The following is a 17,977-nucleotide window of genomic DNA, read 5'->3' on the forward strand; positions in this document are numbered from 1 at the left end:
AGCGCACGTACTGTATTATACGCGTATGTCATAGCCGTGGCGATGGATATATATACTCGCATCATAATCCGCCGCACGCGGCGCGCGTAGGCGTTTCATTTTCGTAACTTTGCATACACTCCTCGTTCATCGTCGCGAGACGACTTTTAAAACGTAAATTTCGCGTCAATGCGGGAAAAACTAGAGTCGCGTGCGTTCGCGAAACGGCAATTTTATATGTATCAATTTGTTTATATTACAACAATAGCATAATACATAATAGTTATAACGACAAGATCTAATCAGCAATAGATAAAAGATTTTGCAAATATAGCGCAAGTTGTAATTAAGAAAAACTGTACAAAAGCGGCACCTAACAATAGGTACAGTCACTCGCAATTTTAAATCCCGCGAGACAACGTTACTCGTGTCGTTCGTCACGCTCCGTGAAGACGCGGCGCAATCACTCACTGTAAATTAAGGACACGAGAAAAAAAAACAAAAAGAAAAAAGCCACGATAATCGAGAAAGAGAGAGAGAGAGAGATTGTTGGGATCGCGAAAGAAGCTGCGTTTAAAGTCGTATATTTTATAACGGTGAGACGGTGGTACAAAAGCGAGCGGGCATAGAAGAAAGGAATGGCGCGGAAAAAGGATGCGATAAAAACAGGCAGTCGGAAGTGCCGAAAGTGGACAAGAAAAAAAAGAGATTATGATATAATTAAACTGCTATGTAATATAAACTGTTCCAAAAGCAAAACTAATCGGCCGAGTCGATTGGTGCACACTTATAGACAGAATACACACACACACACATATACACACGCGCGCGCGTACACATACATGTATTTTCTCTCTCTCCGCATTGGAGGTATGACCATGTCACGTCCTCAATTCTTTTTCTTCGTGTGTTTCCCTTTTGTTCACCTTTTCTCTTTTCGTTTACATTACCCCGTTGTCCCTTATACGTGCGATGCTTTATTCTGAATTCAACTCAGTGTACGAAGCCAGAAAATTCTGATCATATATGCGCCGGATGACTTCATATTTCGACCTCCCCTGGCAAAATGGTTTAATATCGCAGAGGAACTGTTGATAATTTTTTTATTTTCAAATTTTTAATTAAATATGCACGCGTGCGTGTATATGTAATATATTTACCTCTCTGATATACACGAAAAAAAATTTGATGTTGAATCAACAGCATCAGTTTAATTGAAATTTTGTTAAAGCAACATCAATATTGTTAAACTACACACAGCAGATAGTTGCCTTAAGAATCTAGATGTTGAATTAATCGCATACGCAAATTGAACGAGCTATTTATTTTTGTGGCAATCCGTGACGTCGACTTTAATTAAAACAACTCTTCTTTTTTCGTGTACAAAAGACAATCCAATCTTACCGTCGATTAAAACAAAGCGGAGATATTATTTAATTTTGCATGATATCGACATAATGTTAGCGTTATAATACAAAAGTTTCTCATTAATAAATAATCGAGAGATCACTTCCGCGGATAAATAATTATATAAATTCGTTAATTAAGAAAGAAAAAAAACATATAAATGTTATCACATTTGTTTTGACACGATCTTGTAAGTGAGAACCGCATACAATTGATATTTCGTTTTACATTATTATATCACCGGGGGGAAACTCACTTTATTGTGCGGAATTCGAGTTGCGAAAAAATAATTTGTTTCGAAACTATTTTTTTTTTCATAAAACCACGATATAGTTCATCCATTTCAATTCGATATTCACATTGTTAGCGCTAACAAAACAATGTTTGTTTTCTTTTATTTAAAACCGTACACGAGATTGATCGCGAAAATGCGAGGAAATTTCACGACACGGTGCAAAATTCGAAGATAATTAAGACGCCAGTTTCCCCGAGTTTCGCGAAAGGTCCTAAATTTCCGCGTGTCGACAAGATCTAGCCTCGTATCTTCCTCCCCCACGCTCCTTTAATTGTGATTAACGAAATCACGATGCCGTTCATTAGGAAGATCCGGGCGAAACTATTTCTCTGAGGTTTCGTGCGCCAGTCGATGGCTGCGCTGAGGATTTCGCGATGCAGTTTCCTCGAATACATCCCGTAGGCGACTGCAGTAGCAGCAGTAGCAACGAAGGGGACACGAGGAACAAACCTATATATACACACATATACACGCGGAGTTTCGTGCTCTCCGATTCTACGACCGCGCGCGACAGGTTCCAAAGGGACTGTTTAAGTCCCGTCATTAAGCTCGTAAGCACAGGTTCTAATGCCGTGACACAAAGACAGCAAATACACAACGGGAAGCTGAAACGCGGCGCAAGCTGACGATACGGAACTCCCGAGGAAATCGGGAAACTGCATCGCACACACGTGTGTAATTGGTTGCGCGGTGATTTTTCATCGTAAGCTCAAAAAAAGAAACTTTTTTGCTGACAAAAAAACATTTCTCTCTCTCTCTCTCTCTCTCTCTCTTTCTCTGCAGAATGAGAATAAAAAACGTGTTATTGGCAACGAGATGAACACGTTACTCACAGATAAAACGCTGGTTTTCACAAGATTAGAGGAGGCAGTGGTGGTGAGAACGACAAGAAACTGCGGACGGTCGGGACGCTCGAACCTGTTAACAAAGCAACAACAATCGTTAACTCGAAATACGCGTCGGAAAGTGGGTTAACTGCGGTAAATACTACAGAAATGTGCATGTTCGTGCATAAACGCGGTCGTATCCCCGCGCGTCGTGTTTCCAGATAACCAATGATACACAATATCAGAACACTTCCAACGAGTTTGTTTCCTCGAGTGCACTTTGATAAGAAAGCCACTTTGTGCGAGCCGATAAGACACGTTTCTATCGTTGCAAAATTTCACGGATTACGAAAGTTGTGCGAAAACAAATCGCGCGAACGATTCGTCAAGAAATCGCGCGCGACCGCGCGTTTTACTTTTTTTATTTTTTTCATTCGACGCAATTAGTCGCAAGAGAGAGTGTAAATTTAACGAGTGTTTCATTACTTATCAGCGTGTGATTTTGCACAGCGGAACCATTACGCGAAATATTATCGAGCGAGAGAGATAACCCCGAGCGATTATATTTGGGCGCGTTAATGGAGCCCATTAAGAAGACTCGATATTAAAAGTGTTTCGTGGCAAAATTGCGCGGGTATAGCCGAATGACTCGGAGAGAGCCCGCCAAATTATCTCGCGGCGTAATTACGGCCACGAGAGGGAGCTGGCTGGCTGGCTGGCTGGCTGACTCTTCCTCGATTAGGTCTCTGTTAGAATTTCGCTAAGTTCGGACGAGAGCTTCCCCCGTTAGAGAAGTGGGTTACAACAAAGTTACTCTCAATTAAATCTAGCACGATTTTCAGTAGCGCGGGAAAGCTCCGGCCAAATTGAATTCTATGTTTGAACATTAGTCGTCTTATACATACGCTCTTAATTAACGCTTGTAGTCGATGTAAATCCCACCGCGCGGGATAAAGAGACGCCCTAATGATGGGGAATACGTCGTTAAGACAATATTGTTACCGTGATTATTTACTCGTACGATTTGATATTCAAAACTGCCTAAATTGAATCTCCCTCTTTCCTTCTCTCTCTCTCTCTCTCTCTTTCTCTTTCTCTCGCTCGCTTGCTTGTTCTCCTTTGCATGTGCAAACAATATTGTATACAGATATACCAGACCACTAGCTTTTCGCTCTCGATCGATAACCTCGGTAATAAATTAGCATATTTATAACACTTTTCGGTTGGTGCAATGTTAGAGACGCATTTCTGATTTTCAAAGTCCGCGATGAGCTGCTACAAGTTGGATAGAATTATGCGTATCAGTTATACGTGCATGCAGTTCTGCATGAGTTCCGAAACATCGCGCGAGAGTTCAGTAATACGTAATAAGTACCATACGGTTCAAATGTAATATTCGACGGCGAATTTAAGTAACTAATTATAATTGTGCGAATAAATATGAGAGACAATCGCAAGCAAAATTACACGACGCGGAGTGGCAGATGATAAGTGTGACGACACGCGCAATTCTTATACATTACTCGTAAACAGTTTTCGCAACTTTGAGATGAGAGAAAAATATTATTGCCACGAAATATTAAATTTTCATTCCGAAGAAGAAACATTTATTTTCGCTTTACATTTCTCTTGCATGGATGTTTGAAGAAAATACGTGGAAAACAACATTGATCGTGCAAACTTCGATATTTTTCACATGTACTCTCGGAAATGATATCTCTGCGGTCTTTTGTTTTTTAGTTTGCCATTGCTTTTAATCCGCGCGCGTAAAGCTTTTATAAACGAACGTTTTTCTTCGGGGGGTAAAACGAATCTTTAATCGTGTCAGTGCATCGGTCTCTCTCTCTCTTTCTCTCTTGGCATAAAAATCGAAAACATGTGCGCGAGACGACGGTGCATTTACTTTGAAAGTAACCCTTGTCGTCGTTGTCATTGTAGCGCGCGCGACGAGCGCACCGAACATCCTTCTTGTCGAGTAACCCGCGTTTCCGACCGCGTTCGTCTCGAAATGGTGGCTTTGTGGCGTGACTCGCGGCTGTAAATCAGTATCCACACCCTCCCTACGGCGTAACCACCGTTGCTATCTCCTTCACCCCCAGGACGTTATAAATGCCGGTCGTACTTCCCGTGTACGGCGCGGCAGCGGCGCGCAATAACGTGACGTCGACCGACGGCAACGTTTTACCCCCGCGTTCTCCCCGCGCGCTAAAGACCGCGTCGACGGCAAGCTCTGGAATCTTTGATCTTAAATTGAATGATCAAAGAGCAACTTTCCCGCATGAGTACAACCCCCAAAGTCGTACTTTTCATTATATTATTCTTATCGTCTCTGTGATTTCGGTTAAAAGTATATAAGTGAATCTTGAAATTTAATGTCGAAACAATTTAATGACAACGAAAAAGTTCGCGAAGATTGCGAAAGACAAAAAAAACATAGAAAGAGATACAAGATGGTGTGTGTGTGTGTGTGCAATTATGATATGTATTTTTTTCCTTTTATCGCTTTTCCATCACGATGATTCATGCTGCGCATCGCGAATAGATCCGCGTGAGACCCGTGAAGTTTCGCGAGCGGGTTTCGCGCCGACGTCACGAAAGTTTCGTCGAACCGGTAAATGCAATTCTTGAATATGACGTCTTGCTTCGCGGATACGAAACTCTCTCGCCACGAAAGCGGATACCGCGCGGCGGCTCCGCTCGTGGCGTGCGCGGCCTCATCGTCGATTACATTTTTCTCCGTTCTATTCCGCCGCGGTATTACGAGCGTTACGCTCCACTGTAATTTCTGTGTGCACCGCTTTATTTATGACCCAGACCGCGCGGCCGCCGACTGCAAGACCTTAGTACACGCAGAGAGAAAAGTAGCGGGAGAGAGAGAGAGAGAGAGAGAGAAAGAATTGCTACACTGTCTCTCACTCTCCGTTCAACGCCGGCAATAAAGATGTTACTTCCTCCGCCTAACAAATACTTATTTACATCCTGTTACATTTTTCATCCTACCACCTTCGACTCAAGCGGCTTTTTGCACGTAACGGTTCTCCATCGTCGTGCAGAAAATCAAAATTGAATGCGGCTTATCCACCGCTACACGATGTAATAGTATTGTTTTGGGCTCCTTCCCTTTCCTCGTATTTTGAATTGTATTTAAAAATGCAAGTGTTTAAGAAAGAATTGTAGGAAAAAATATTACGAAAAAAATACAATATATTCTAATATTAGCAAACGTTTTGTATTCTTTTAAAACCATTTTAATTTGCGAAGTTACACGATCATGAAAATTCTATCGCATTTTTAAAATTCTTATATTCAATATACGTATGCGTTTAAATTAAATATTATAAAAGAAAGTCTCAAATTGAACATTGGCTCAACCCGATTACTTGCTAAATGTATTGCTCCAAGCTGCAATTAGTTTCACAAAGACGATATTTTTCTTAATCTGTACAATCGCTAATCCGTAGCACGTGCTCGTGTTTTCAAGATCGTAGTCTCATCATTGACCTTCAGATGCTCCGCGTGGTTTCTGTAGCGTTTGCAAAGAAGAGACCATGAAACTTCAACTAGAGGATGACTTTCTCGATTAAACCGTTGTCAAAAGCGCACAATAAAGAAGAGTCCCCTCTTTCGCTTCTGCGTTAATGTGATTAAAGCTTCTTTAAAATTATGATTTCTTCCTGTTACTCTCCTCTTCCTTTTGTACATAGCTTCGACGAAACTCTCGTAATATAACCCCGCTTAAATTTCCACCTTCCAAAGAAATTTCATTTTGACGAGAGCGCGGAACAAGAGCAAGATGTGGAAGTGTATCTCATATTATGCACGACCACATCATGCATCTCAACGAGGTTGTGTACTCATCCGTCTAATCACATTAATCTCGCTTGACGTTATTGAAAAGCCTCGGTTATTTCATATACACGAAAGTGGATTATCACCGGTCGGATATCTAATCATAGTAATTCACCTCTCGGCTCTTCTGTATTGAAAACTCTTCCATCTTTTATGTACAAGAGCGACTCTCTCTTATCCTCCCTCCCTCCCTCCCTTTCTCTCTCTCTCTTTTTCATGTATCATTTATACGAAATATTCAATATATAATAAAACGTATACATTCCATTTATGTACATATATGTATAATTTATTAAATAAAATAGAAAACTAAAAACATACAGTTTCACGGAATACAAAATACACCAGTTTATGGAGAAAATGTGAAATTTTTATTGATGTAACGTTAATACCATTTCTAAACAGTCCATTTCATCGAATATCGAACATAGTGCCAATATATCAGAAACAATATCTTCACATTTCATAACGCAAGAATTGTTCGCCGCACCCGCGTTGTTGACCGAATAGGAACGGCGGGTTCGTGTCTCCATGGCTAACGTAGCGAATGAAGCGGACGGAGAGATCGTGATCGACAAGCCGACACTGTCGCTCTGCGGGCGAAAGAAAAAAAAAATGGAAAATCGTCGTCACGCAAGGCACACCTTCCGTTTCAACGTTGACAATGTACAGCTTCCGGATGTTCCTCTTTTTTTTTTCCTTTACGTCGATACGCGTCGGTTCATGCGCGCGGAGAGATAAATCACGTCGATTATTCGTGGTAAATTCAAAACGCGCTATTTCTTCGCAAGTAAAAGACATTTCCGCGCGAACTGTACGAGCGGAAGTTCGCGAAAGCTCACAACAAAGCTCTTCCATATACGCGCGGTTTTTTATTCTCGCCGAACGGATGATCTAGTCAGTGATCAAACATAATTCGGTTTCGTTGCATTCGTAAGTTTCTACGAACAAGTAGACTTGATTTCTGGCTGTCGCACCGCAACTGACAATCTGACGGATGCATTATCGATGCGACGATGAAAATGCATCGCGCGAATATAAATCGCGGTTGCGACTCGCCACAAAGACGGTTGGGTGCTTCCGTCCCTTCGTCCATTTTTATCCATTTCCAGTCGCGGAGCTGAGAAAAATCGCACGACACCGTTCAGCTACAAGAAGAATCGTACGTTCTCCTCTATTTTTACAATCGTCTAAACGTACCGTCGTCTTTGGTGACGATAAAATTTTTACTATAGAGTTTTATTGTGGATAATAGTCAAATATAACTCGTATCTCCGATTGCGATACGTTGCTTAAAAAGTTTAACTGTATATTATCATTACTTTTATACACACACACACACACACATCCTATTCCTGTATAAAAAAAACCGCGAAATGCGCGTTTTGATATCAAATATATTGCATCTATTGTATTGCCTTCTTTCCGCGTTACCAATTGGTTGGTTGGTTGATCGAGTCGAGTCGAGTCGAATCAAATCGGTAAGATCAAGAGAGTAATAATTACAGAAAAGTGATTTTGACAGTTCGTCGTATATGTAGAGAAAATTAAAAACGTAACTAAAGTTCATCTGACAGGAAAGAGTAGAAAAACAACACGTGAAAATAACGTGACTGTAATTTATATTATATATAACATTAAATAATACATATTATATACATATAATTTATTATATATTTATAATATTATACTTTATATTGTATTATATGTATTATATACATACTACAGAGTAATGTCACTGACCTCCGCCGCGCGGCCTTGGCGGGGTCACTGACCTCGGCCGCGCGGCCTTGGCGGGTCACTGACCTCGGCAGCGCGGCCTTGGTGGGGGGGCGGTCACTGACCGCGGGCACGCGAGTGGGGGGGGGTCACTGACCTCGGTCGCGTGACCGCGGTGGGATCACTGACCTCGGCCGCGCGACCGCGGCAGGGTCACTGACTCTAGTTTACCTGATTACGATATATACATATATATATATATATATATATATATATATATATATATATATAATACGGTATATATATCTATATATACTATATAAACATTCTCTTTTTTACTCTTTTCCCTGTCACGTAACTTTAGTCACGTGTTGTTTTTCCATTCTCCCCTTTTTCTTTTATTTTTCGAGTTTGATTTTCATGCGTTATTTCTGACATCTTTTATATGTACATCATGTGTATTATATTGTTTGTAATATAATACATATATATCAGCTGTCATTGCGGTGACAGGTTAAGTTCACTGACACTACACGTTCAAATAAAAGCAATAATAGTGTGCGCGTAGCGCGCGCCTGTGTTGTGCTAGTATGTATAGAAAACGTTTAATTTATTTTTAAAATAAAAAACTTCTTTGTTTACGAAAACAGTACTCCCAACTTAGCACAAAGACTTCTATAATTATATCATTTAACTGCAATTTATTTATATACAGCGCTACTTATTTATGAAAGAAACAGTCTTGATTAATTCCCGCGAATTTTGGCTCACGCTAATTACGCTAAGTGAGTGGAAAAAACATGCAGGAAAGAAGAAGTAAAAATAGGTACAAAAGAAATACTGGCTCTGCCAGAGCAACAAAACGAGGGCAAGAAATACAAGCTTTTTTATTTCTTGCATAAACAATAATTCGAAATTCGTAATAATTATATATAAATAGACATAAATGAAATAAAATAATATATCTGACCAAATAATATATCTGTTTTACGTGCAATTTTATCTCACTTCTCACCATAGAAACGATTATAATAATTATATAAAAGGTAATTATATAAAAGTTTAACACATGTTTTATTTTTAACCCGTGTATTAATTGCATTTTTCATTTAAAAGTGAACCCGATCGTACGTCTCTCGTTATTCCTTTGGTCACTTGTAAATACATTTTGAAGCTTTACACGCTGTTGATTTCAATAATTTAACAATTTCACTCTCGCATATTCTGATCGCGAAATATCACGCGAGAGATAAAGCGCAACAATGAGTAAAATTATAGACACGGTGACATAAAGTGTGTGTGTGTGTGCGAATAAAAGTGTCAGCGCTCAGTGGCAGGTGAGACCACTATCGTGGTGCCAACAATCTTAGAGCTGTGCTTAAAATGACCGCGCGAATGGACCCCTCTCGCCACGAATGAGCCGAGGCAGTTTTACGAGCGGAAGAATGTAACTTTTCATTTAGCGTCCATTTCATTTCATAAAGTGTAACGAGTTCCACTGAGTTACGCGCTCGTGCGAGATTTGCTCATAATTCTTCCTTCTCGAAACTGAAACGAAGTGTGTGTATCGTGCCAACCACATGATATAACGCCGGCGGCCGTGTGACCGTCCACGGACGAGTCAGACGAAAAGCGTATCATTTCTCAGCGAATTCTTTTTTTTTTGTTTTTTCCGGATAACAGAACGGACGATCATCTGGCTGCTGTTTACTGAACTGAAAATGAATCACTTTCACACGCGAATAGAGAGATGTAATTTTGAAGAAGAAGCAAACAAATCGACATCGGGGAAGAAAAATTTTTATCTGCCGCGGCAGTCACGAAAGCAAGCAAGCCGGAAACGCGAACCGCCGCGTGAATTTCGTGAAATGATGCCTTCCTTCGTGTCTGAAACTTTTTTATCGAGTTAAAACTTTAGAGTAGCATCAAGATTAAGAGCTCATCGAGTCATTTCGGGCCAATGAGCCAATGGCAGAGCGCGCTCAGAAATGGATTATTTACGACAGTTCCGGCACGAGTCTTATCGAACGGATATCAGAAGTCCTGCGACTACTACGAGAGCACCGCTATATCCGAATTGAAATCGAATTAAGGAATTTGTGGAAGGAGGCAACGAGAAAATCGGAAGATTCTCCATCTCTCTCTCTCTCTCTCTCTCTTTTTTTCTATTTCTATTACAGGATATATCTGTCTATTATAGGACACATTTATCTATTTATCTCTTTATCCATCTGTGTCTTTTATTACAAGAGAATCACAACCGTTAGCGAATTTTCAATTTAGTATATAAATTACGTTTAAATTGCTAATACATTATAAACACAAGGTTACGTGAGAGATATTGCGGTTAATTTTGTCAGTCGAAATATCGAATATTGATATCTGATTTCATGTAACTTTAATCGCGCGATCAAATATTCCCGATCGCTCAGCTGCTTAACAACTTTCGAGGAGCTGAGTTTTGAAGAGGTACGAATAAGAGTGGTGCTCGCGTTTGGAATACGAGCAATGCATCAAACCTGTTTGCTACCTTTCTTCCTAAAGTATCAAAAAGTAATCAGTGCGAACTGCGAATCTTTGAAATTCTCACAAGCAACCTCGTTCTGCGCGGTTGTGCGTGAGCGAGAAAACAAGAAAATTATTACAGAGAGAAAAATGTACGCTCGCTCGCGTGCGCGCGCGTGTCTCGGTCGCGCATTGCGCGGATTACGGTTTGTGTTATTATTGCTGTCCCGACTGTGCGATTCACTAAGTCTGCAAAATCGAAAATCAATCTATCCGCTATTGAAGGGGTAGGAGGGAGGAGAACAAACGAGCATATACCGGACGTTGATTCGCGGGAAAACTGCGCGACACACCGGCGCGAAGGCGGAAAACAAATGGACGTAACAACAGAACGATCCAATTACCGCGCATATACACGTGAACCGGCGACACTCGCTTGGCCGTCGATAATTTTCATTTATGCCAAGTGCCGCCGCTCGCGCGCACAACATTTTCACGCTGTTCAAAACACCGACAATCCGTGAAATTAACCGCAATTCTCGCAAAGCAGCTCCCTCCATCAACGTCCGTCGCGTTTCGGCGCGTATAAACCGCCGAGTGTTTCGTAACGACGAAAGTAAGAACTTCTCGCGCGCGCGGCGCAAATTGAGCGTCGGCGAAAAATGTAATCCGCTGTTAATTTGACGGAACGAGTTGAGTAATTATTCGCTAATAAGATACACACCGCTATTTAGTGAACTCATTCAGAGTGAATTCTCCGAGCACATGTATCGCGCTTGTAAACATACCAATGAACTTGAGTGCGATTTCAGTTTGCAATTACATAACATGAAGAATAACACGAATAAATAGCGGTAAATAAAAAGAATATATAAAAAAAAAAAAAAACAAACAAACAAACAAACAAACCAACAGTGTATTCGCAGCACCTGCTACTTTCCGCGCAGAATAAAAGTGGGTTAAAAAATAGATCACAACGTCAAGAAGTTAAATGAAGCATTCGGAGTTGCAGTCCCCATAAATCAAGTCCACAATTTGTAAGCTTCACTTAAAACGTTATATTTAAAACGGATCTTATGCATTACGAATTTTGATTCGGTCTACTTCCTTCTCGGTTTTACTTTTTCTTCTGTAATTCCTACATTTTTATTTTAAAAATTCGCGGTTACGTACACATGCTCTAGTTCTCTAAGCATATTCCTTGAGAAACAGAAGAAAAACAATATATAATGCTACTCTGCCTTTTCGCCGTCGAGCCGCAACGGAGTTAATGAAAATACGGGTGACAATCGACGGGGCCCGGCAGATGCGGTCGGAAACGAGCAATTGGTCACGGTCGTTAGTAAACCGTTAGTAACCGGCGCGTCCACGACGATGCATGTGTCCACCCACTCGTTCTCCCTCTGCATTTGTCTGGATGCGTCCTCGCTCACGACCGGAAGCGGTCTCTGGGTACTTTCTTCTCAGTCTATCCGCCCGGACCGCGCGCTTCTCTCGCTTCCTCCCGCGCGACGCGCGTAATTTGCCAATTAATTTCCTTCAACTCTCCCGCTCGTCAGACGACGCAGCTTCCATTTCTGCCGCCGTTGTCGCGCGAGATTATAACACAGGCCGAGCTGGGACGATCTAAGGCAACTATGGCGAACGATAAAATGCACCTTAATGACTTCGCTGCAGTACAATTTATTGTCTCTCACAGCGGGACGCATAAAGCTACAAACGAGTCGCGAGTACTTAGCCCACCAACCACCACCCCAGTCTCCCATGGAGCGGTCCGTATATTCCGGTCTGCTCTTAACCATTCATCATATAACGCTCTGGAGAACCGGCGCGCGTGCTGTTTCCGCCCGAAGTGAATTCGAGGAGAGAAATTATTTCGCGCTACCGCGACGCGGCAGCCAAGCCGAACCGGCCGTCCCAGGGTCGTTCAAGTAGATAACTGGAGGTCGAGGTTGCAGGAATTCGCATGTGAAGCGATATCCCCGGGGGGGATAACGCTTGGAAAGGTGAAGAGGTGATTAACCCGTAACAGGTCGCTCTCTGGGTAGCGAGCCGAATTGACCGGCGCGAGATGATGCGTCAAGCTGAGATTCACTTGAAGCGTCCATACGAGAAGAACGTTATGCATAAACATCAGTGCTTGTAGAAGAAAACGTAAATCAATGTTCGGCGCTCAGACTTTGCTTTATTAACCCTCTTGGAAACGCATGTTTCAATTACGCGGTTACCTCACTCGACCGCGACGCATTTTGTCTTTATGATGTATCCTTCATAAGAATTGCAAGTATCATCGAACAATAATAATGACGCAACATCGTAAACTCTAATGGAATGCAAGCAGTTTGACACGTGTGCATGATTCATAATGTCGAGAGTTTGAATCTCTAACGCAACAACCAGCCATCCACTTCGTGCGGTGCGTGCGAAACACAATTGCGAGAAAAAAGGTCGTCGTACCGCGCCTTACGGAAAAGCGAGCTACTTCGCATGTCGTTTGAGAAACGTTACGGCAGCTATTTTCTAATACGGTTCTTTGTCCGCGTAACGCATTTTGTGCATTATCTTCTACGAGAAGAATGTGTATATATATATATGTATGTGTGTGTGTGTGTGTGTGTGTGTTTGTGTGTGTATATACGTTATGTATATACATGCATCGGCCTACTGCTCTTTCGGGTCGACCGTTCGACGACAATCGCTCTCGTCAACGATCCCCTTGAAGATCCAGCAAACAGAGCGACGCGAAAGAAAGATAACAGACTTGAACTAATTAGCACGAAGCTGTAAAATTACAAAATTACATTGATGAGAGAAACGATACCGAACATTTGCAACTAAATATATTCTTGAAAGTAACTGTATTTTGATTTAAAAATATTTTATGATTTTTTGTGTGCGTGGCAAGATTTTCTACGTAAATTTCAGCTGAATATGTAACACAAAGTAACTCGAGAAATAATATTTCCTGACAATTAGAGAGAAGATCACGGGCAGCGAGAATGTACTTGACGCAGCCTACAAGATCTTAATCCGGTACATAGCTGATCTTACAATATTCTGTAAGTACATCGTTTGTGTGTATATATACATATATATATATATGTATGTATGTATATGTACACAGTCGGTAAATACAATTCTGGGCGTTTCCACCTCTTACTCTCGAGTCGTTCTCGAGGCCGACACGACCGCAGGCCCTTTTCTCACGATCCCGTCTCGCAAGAGCAAAAGCCTTTATGGAAACACGGTTGCGTAAGCGAGAACGAGAGCGAGAGCAAGAGAGCCGCCGCACACACAAACGCCGCAGAGTCACAAACGAACCATCCGCCGCCGCCGCTGCCTCCCACTAAAGCGTGCGATAGTTACGAAAGGCATCCTACACTATATTACATCCCCGGAGTATTCAATATGGCATTACAGAAATTACAGGTAAATTGCCCGATATTCGTTTTGGCGCCGCGCCAAGTTTGCCGTGTCGAAACGAAGTCAGAATACGAGTCGGCCAAACCGTTCCGAGCTACAACTCGCGAGAGATATCGCAAACTATGTTACAGCGCGCGGATACTTGGAATTTTGCATCAAGTGGATTATGTCGGTTTTGTATTTCCGCCTTCTACAAAACAAACGAGAAGAGAAGGATGCTTTGGTTAGAAGCTGATTAATTACTTGCCATATTAAATATATACATCGACACACACACACATTCGAGCTGAAAAGTTTTCGCATGTTGTATTTGAAAACATCTGTTTTTCGTTTCGTATAACTAAATCTATTAATAATAACAAACTAAAAGCAATGAATATAAATGTGTTGACAAAACTTCTCGTCTCTCCTTTATTTGAAAATATTTAAATGCGTGTGCATCATTTCAATGTTAATATTTTATGTGGTAAAATCCTCTTTAATTAAACTTGTGCAATATACAATTCTTTCTATGTGATAATGTGTTTTTATTTTTATTTTTTTAACTGTTTTTTTCCCTTCACTTTGTTATTATGTATATTCATTTTATTATCCGTATTATCTATTTCTAAAACTTTTTCTGTAATATTTTATAATATCTTTAATAGTTTGTGAGATTTTTTCTTTCTCTCTTTTTCTCTCGCACACACAAAACAATTAATATATATTGGTTACATTCTATTTCTTTTTCGCTTCTCTTTTGTTATTTTCATCATCATGTGTCGGCGCATAAATTATATATTAAAGACGTCACGCCCTATCGCGACTTGGACTTCGCGGTCTAATTACGAAAGTTTTCAAGCAAATTAATCGTCCCGGCTCGCCTCGTTCCTCGGTGTTCGCGACCCGATATATCCGTGTCGGGGAGGTGCACAACGACTCGGCGTTAACAGCGAGAAACGAAACAGGTCACGGGACCGTGGAAATCGCAGCTTTGCTAAATTTGGACCGACAGAAGACAAAATAGTCTATGCGGAGAATATCGCGTGGTTATTAATAGAAACGGAATAATCGCGCGTACAATAATATTACACGTAACTTGGACTTTCTTTAGTTATTATTTTTTGTTTTTATGAAATAAAACATAATACGCAAGGGATGAAGATGCTAGAAAAACTGTTATCTAAAACTTTTTATTCATTGGTTTTAGAAGAGAATATGTCTGAAAAAAATGTATGACATATGATATTGCGCGCGTGCAGACGCGTTAATTATTTACTCTTTTGTCATAAACATTTTTCTAATCTTTCTTCGAAGAAAATCATTATCTAACCCATTATGTATACGACTGCACCTATATCGAAAGTAATTAAAAGTCTTTGCTATCTGAAAAAGACACTTTCCCTTAGCAGTAAACATCAAAACAACTGGAAACGAAGTAGCGAGAGTACAATAACCGCTTTGTTCTTCTGTGCTTTGTTCCTTACTGCAATTACTGAGTTACACGATCACTCTTTCACACCTCCACCCTACCATCACTGTATCGTCGAGTATACAAAAGAAGTTGCTTTTTAATTAATGAGACCGAGACAACGGCAGATAACTTGTCTCAAACAAAGTAAAGCGAGTCCGAATTTCCGAAGACGCGATCAAAGGGAAAGACGCAAACGAAAAGCGGAAATAATTAGTACGCTAATTAAAGACCATATCGTCGTCTCTAAATCACAACAAAGATCACTTGAATGCGAGCTAGCATTCACGGAGATAGACGGATAACTATCGTTATTTTCTAATTAGTTGCTCTTTAGTACATATTTTAACATTTCGTTTTTTTTTTACCTTAGCATATTCCCACTGTGCTAAACTCTTGTGTTTAAACATTATGATAATTTTTTTATGAAACTTATCTACATTCAAGTCTTTTATTCCACTTTTATCGAATATTGCTGAGAGAAAGACAATTACATTTTGTGCATTAGCTAATTGCGACAGGTTTGTCCGTTTCGATCGTATAGGAAAACTTAGTGGTTATTGCCGAATTAATAGCGGTAAAAGAAAATTGTGCTGCAAAATGGAGTTTTTAATTGGAATATACAGAAAAACACATATACAACATAAAAACTCGCGTAAAAAAGATAAACAAAATTTTCAAAACAAAGTTGCTTTACAACTTGCAAAGCTTACTAGTCGTCTTAAAAAATACTAATTATCTTCTCCCCCTCTCTCTCTCTCTCTTTTTCTCTCTTTTTTTGCTACAAAGAAATCTTGTAAAGTATGCACAGAAATATGCTGGTAAAAAAAAGATACAAGAGTGAAAAGGAAGAACGTAAATAGATAGACTAGACTACGCAAAAAAAAGAGATGAGAGTCCAGCATAATAAAAAAAAACTTAAGGAACTCGAGAGAAAGGAGGAAGTTTCTGAAGAAAAAAGAGAAGGAGGAAGAAATAACATACGAGTTGAAACTAAGACTGGTCGATATGCAATGCAAACTTATAACTTTGAGAAAGAGAGAGAGAGAGAGAGAGAGAGAGAGAGAGAGAGAGAGAGAGAGAAGGAGAGAAATAATAAATAATTGCAAACATTTTATTACGTATACACAAAGAGAAGAAAATCTTTTTCTTAATTGTCTGGATTCCTTATTTCTACTGCCCGACTTATTTAACAAAGAAACTAGTTAAGTAGTCTCTTTGGAGTTTCGACCGTCTCCGTTTGGAAGTCAGCGCCCTGCAAAGTCTGGTCATTTTTTCTCTTCCACTGTATCCTTTTCACGACGTATTTACTTCGAAAATAATGAGCGGGTTGTACAACGAGCGAGTACAAGTACGTCGAAAGCCGGTGCTCGTTATTCTGCCGTTATTTCTTTCCAACGTACTTCCCTCTGTATCTACCGTCTTTCCCTTTTAGTCCTTTTTCATATCGATTTACGTAAAGACACGTGTACACGGCCGTGTATATGCCGCGCATAGATATTGTATGTCGTTACAAATGAATACTAGCACAAAATGAAACAAGTTAAACATGTAAGAAGAAAAATGTGTGAGGAACGACTTTTCTCCGTTATATTTTTGTTTACACTACGAAAATTCACGACCGTATCTAATTTAAAACTAATAGTTCCGGAACATAAAACCTTACACGCCGAACTTTTTTTAGCATGCGCGCGTATAAATCTCACTTATTATTTATTTATCATGTATGTCCCGTACGAAATGTTTGTAAATTACATAAATCATATTTAAAAAAATCGCGGAAAAAATTTACAAAGCTGTAAATCTTCGCACTTTTTTTCAATGTTCAGATTTCTCGTAAAAAGTAAAATCATTGAAATTTTAACGTAAGATTATATTGAATCTCTATGAAACCTAATATTGAATCTCTATGAAACAAATTGGAGATGGAGAGCTCAAGGAAGAAACTTGGAACTTAAGTATCGGGGCGAAAGTTTTTACTTCTTTCATTATTATTTCTCGTCGACCCAAGAACAATAGAAGTATTAAATTTGATAACGAGTACAGACCGGATTAATCGGAAAAGGAGAGATTTCTCGGCGGGAAAAGAGAGATAAGAATTGCGATAATTAAATGCGCGGACCTCGAATCGGGCGTACGATCGAACGACGTCGATAACCGATGGCAGAGCACAATGGCCGCGTTTCCGGTTCCGGAACGCATTAAGCTTGTTATCGCGCTCAGCCAGCTCGATCCGCTTGAATCTACCCGTCATTGTGCATCGATGAGAAACTCCGCACGCATCGTTCACGAGAGTAGACGTCGATTATTTCCACAGAATCTGCAAGGAAATCCGTCCGATATTTCAACAGCGTTGAATGAAAATACACATAATCGCTGACTGTCGCACAATGTGCAAAAAAGAGATGAAATACAATTTCTTCAGTATAAGAACAAACGTTAAAAAAACGAGATGTTTCGGATAATACCGTAAACAAAAAAGAAAGATAAGAGATACTGTTCGCAAAAGTTAATGTCACAAAA

The 17,977-nt window shown here is 40.2% G+C and overlaps 1 protein-coding gene across 2 annotated transcripts in view; it reads right to left on the reverse strand.

Moving 5' to 3' along the window:
* LOC109851841 (alpha-mannosidase 2) overlaps window positions 1-17,977 on the reverse strand; it is a 115,717-nt gene that overhangs the window by 84,156 nt on the left and 13,584 nt on the right. Inside the window, exon 2 of one of the 2 annotated variants that reach the window (XM_020422321.1) lies at window positions 2,515-2,599. The exons of the other annotated variant lie outside the window; for it this stretch is intronic. The gene's annotated coding sequence lies outside the window, so the exon portion shown is untranslated. The remainder of the gene's footprint in view (window positions 1-2,514; window positions 2,600-17,977) is intronic. 2 annotated transcript variants of the gene reach the window in all.

Source organism: Pseudomyrmex gracilis, unplaced genomic scaffold, assembly GCF_002006095.1.
Source record: "Pseudomyrmex gracilis isolate BER0280 unplaced genomic scaffold, ASM200609v1 scaffold_21, whole genome shotgun sequence".
NCBI classification, from domain to species: domain Eukaryota; kingdom Metazoa; phylum Arthropoda; class Insecta; order Hymenoptera; family Formicidae; genus Pseudomyrmex; species Pseudomyrmex gracilis.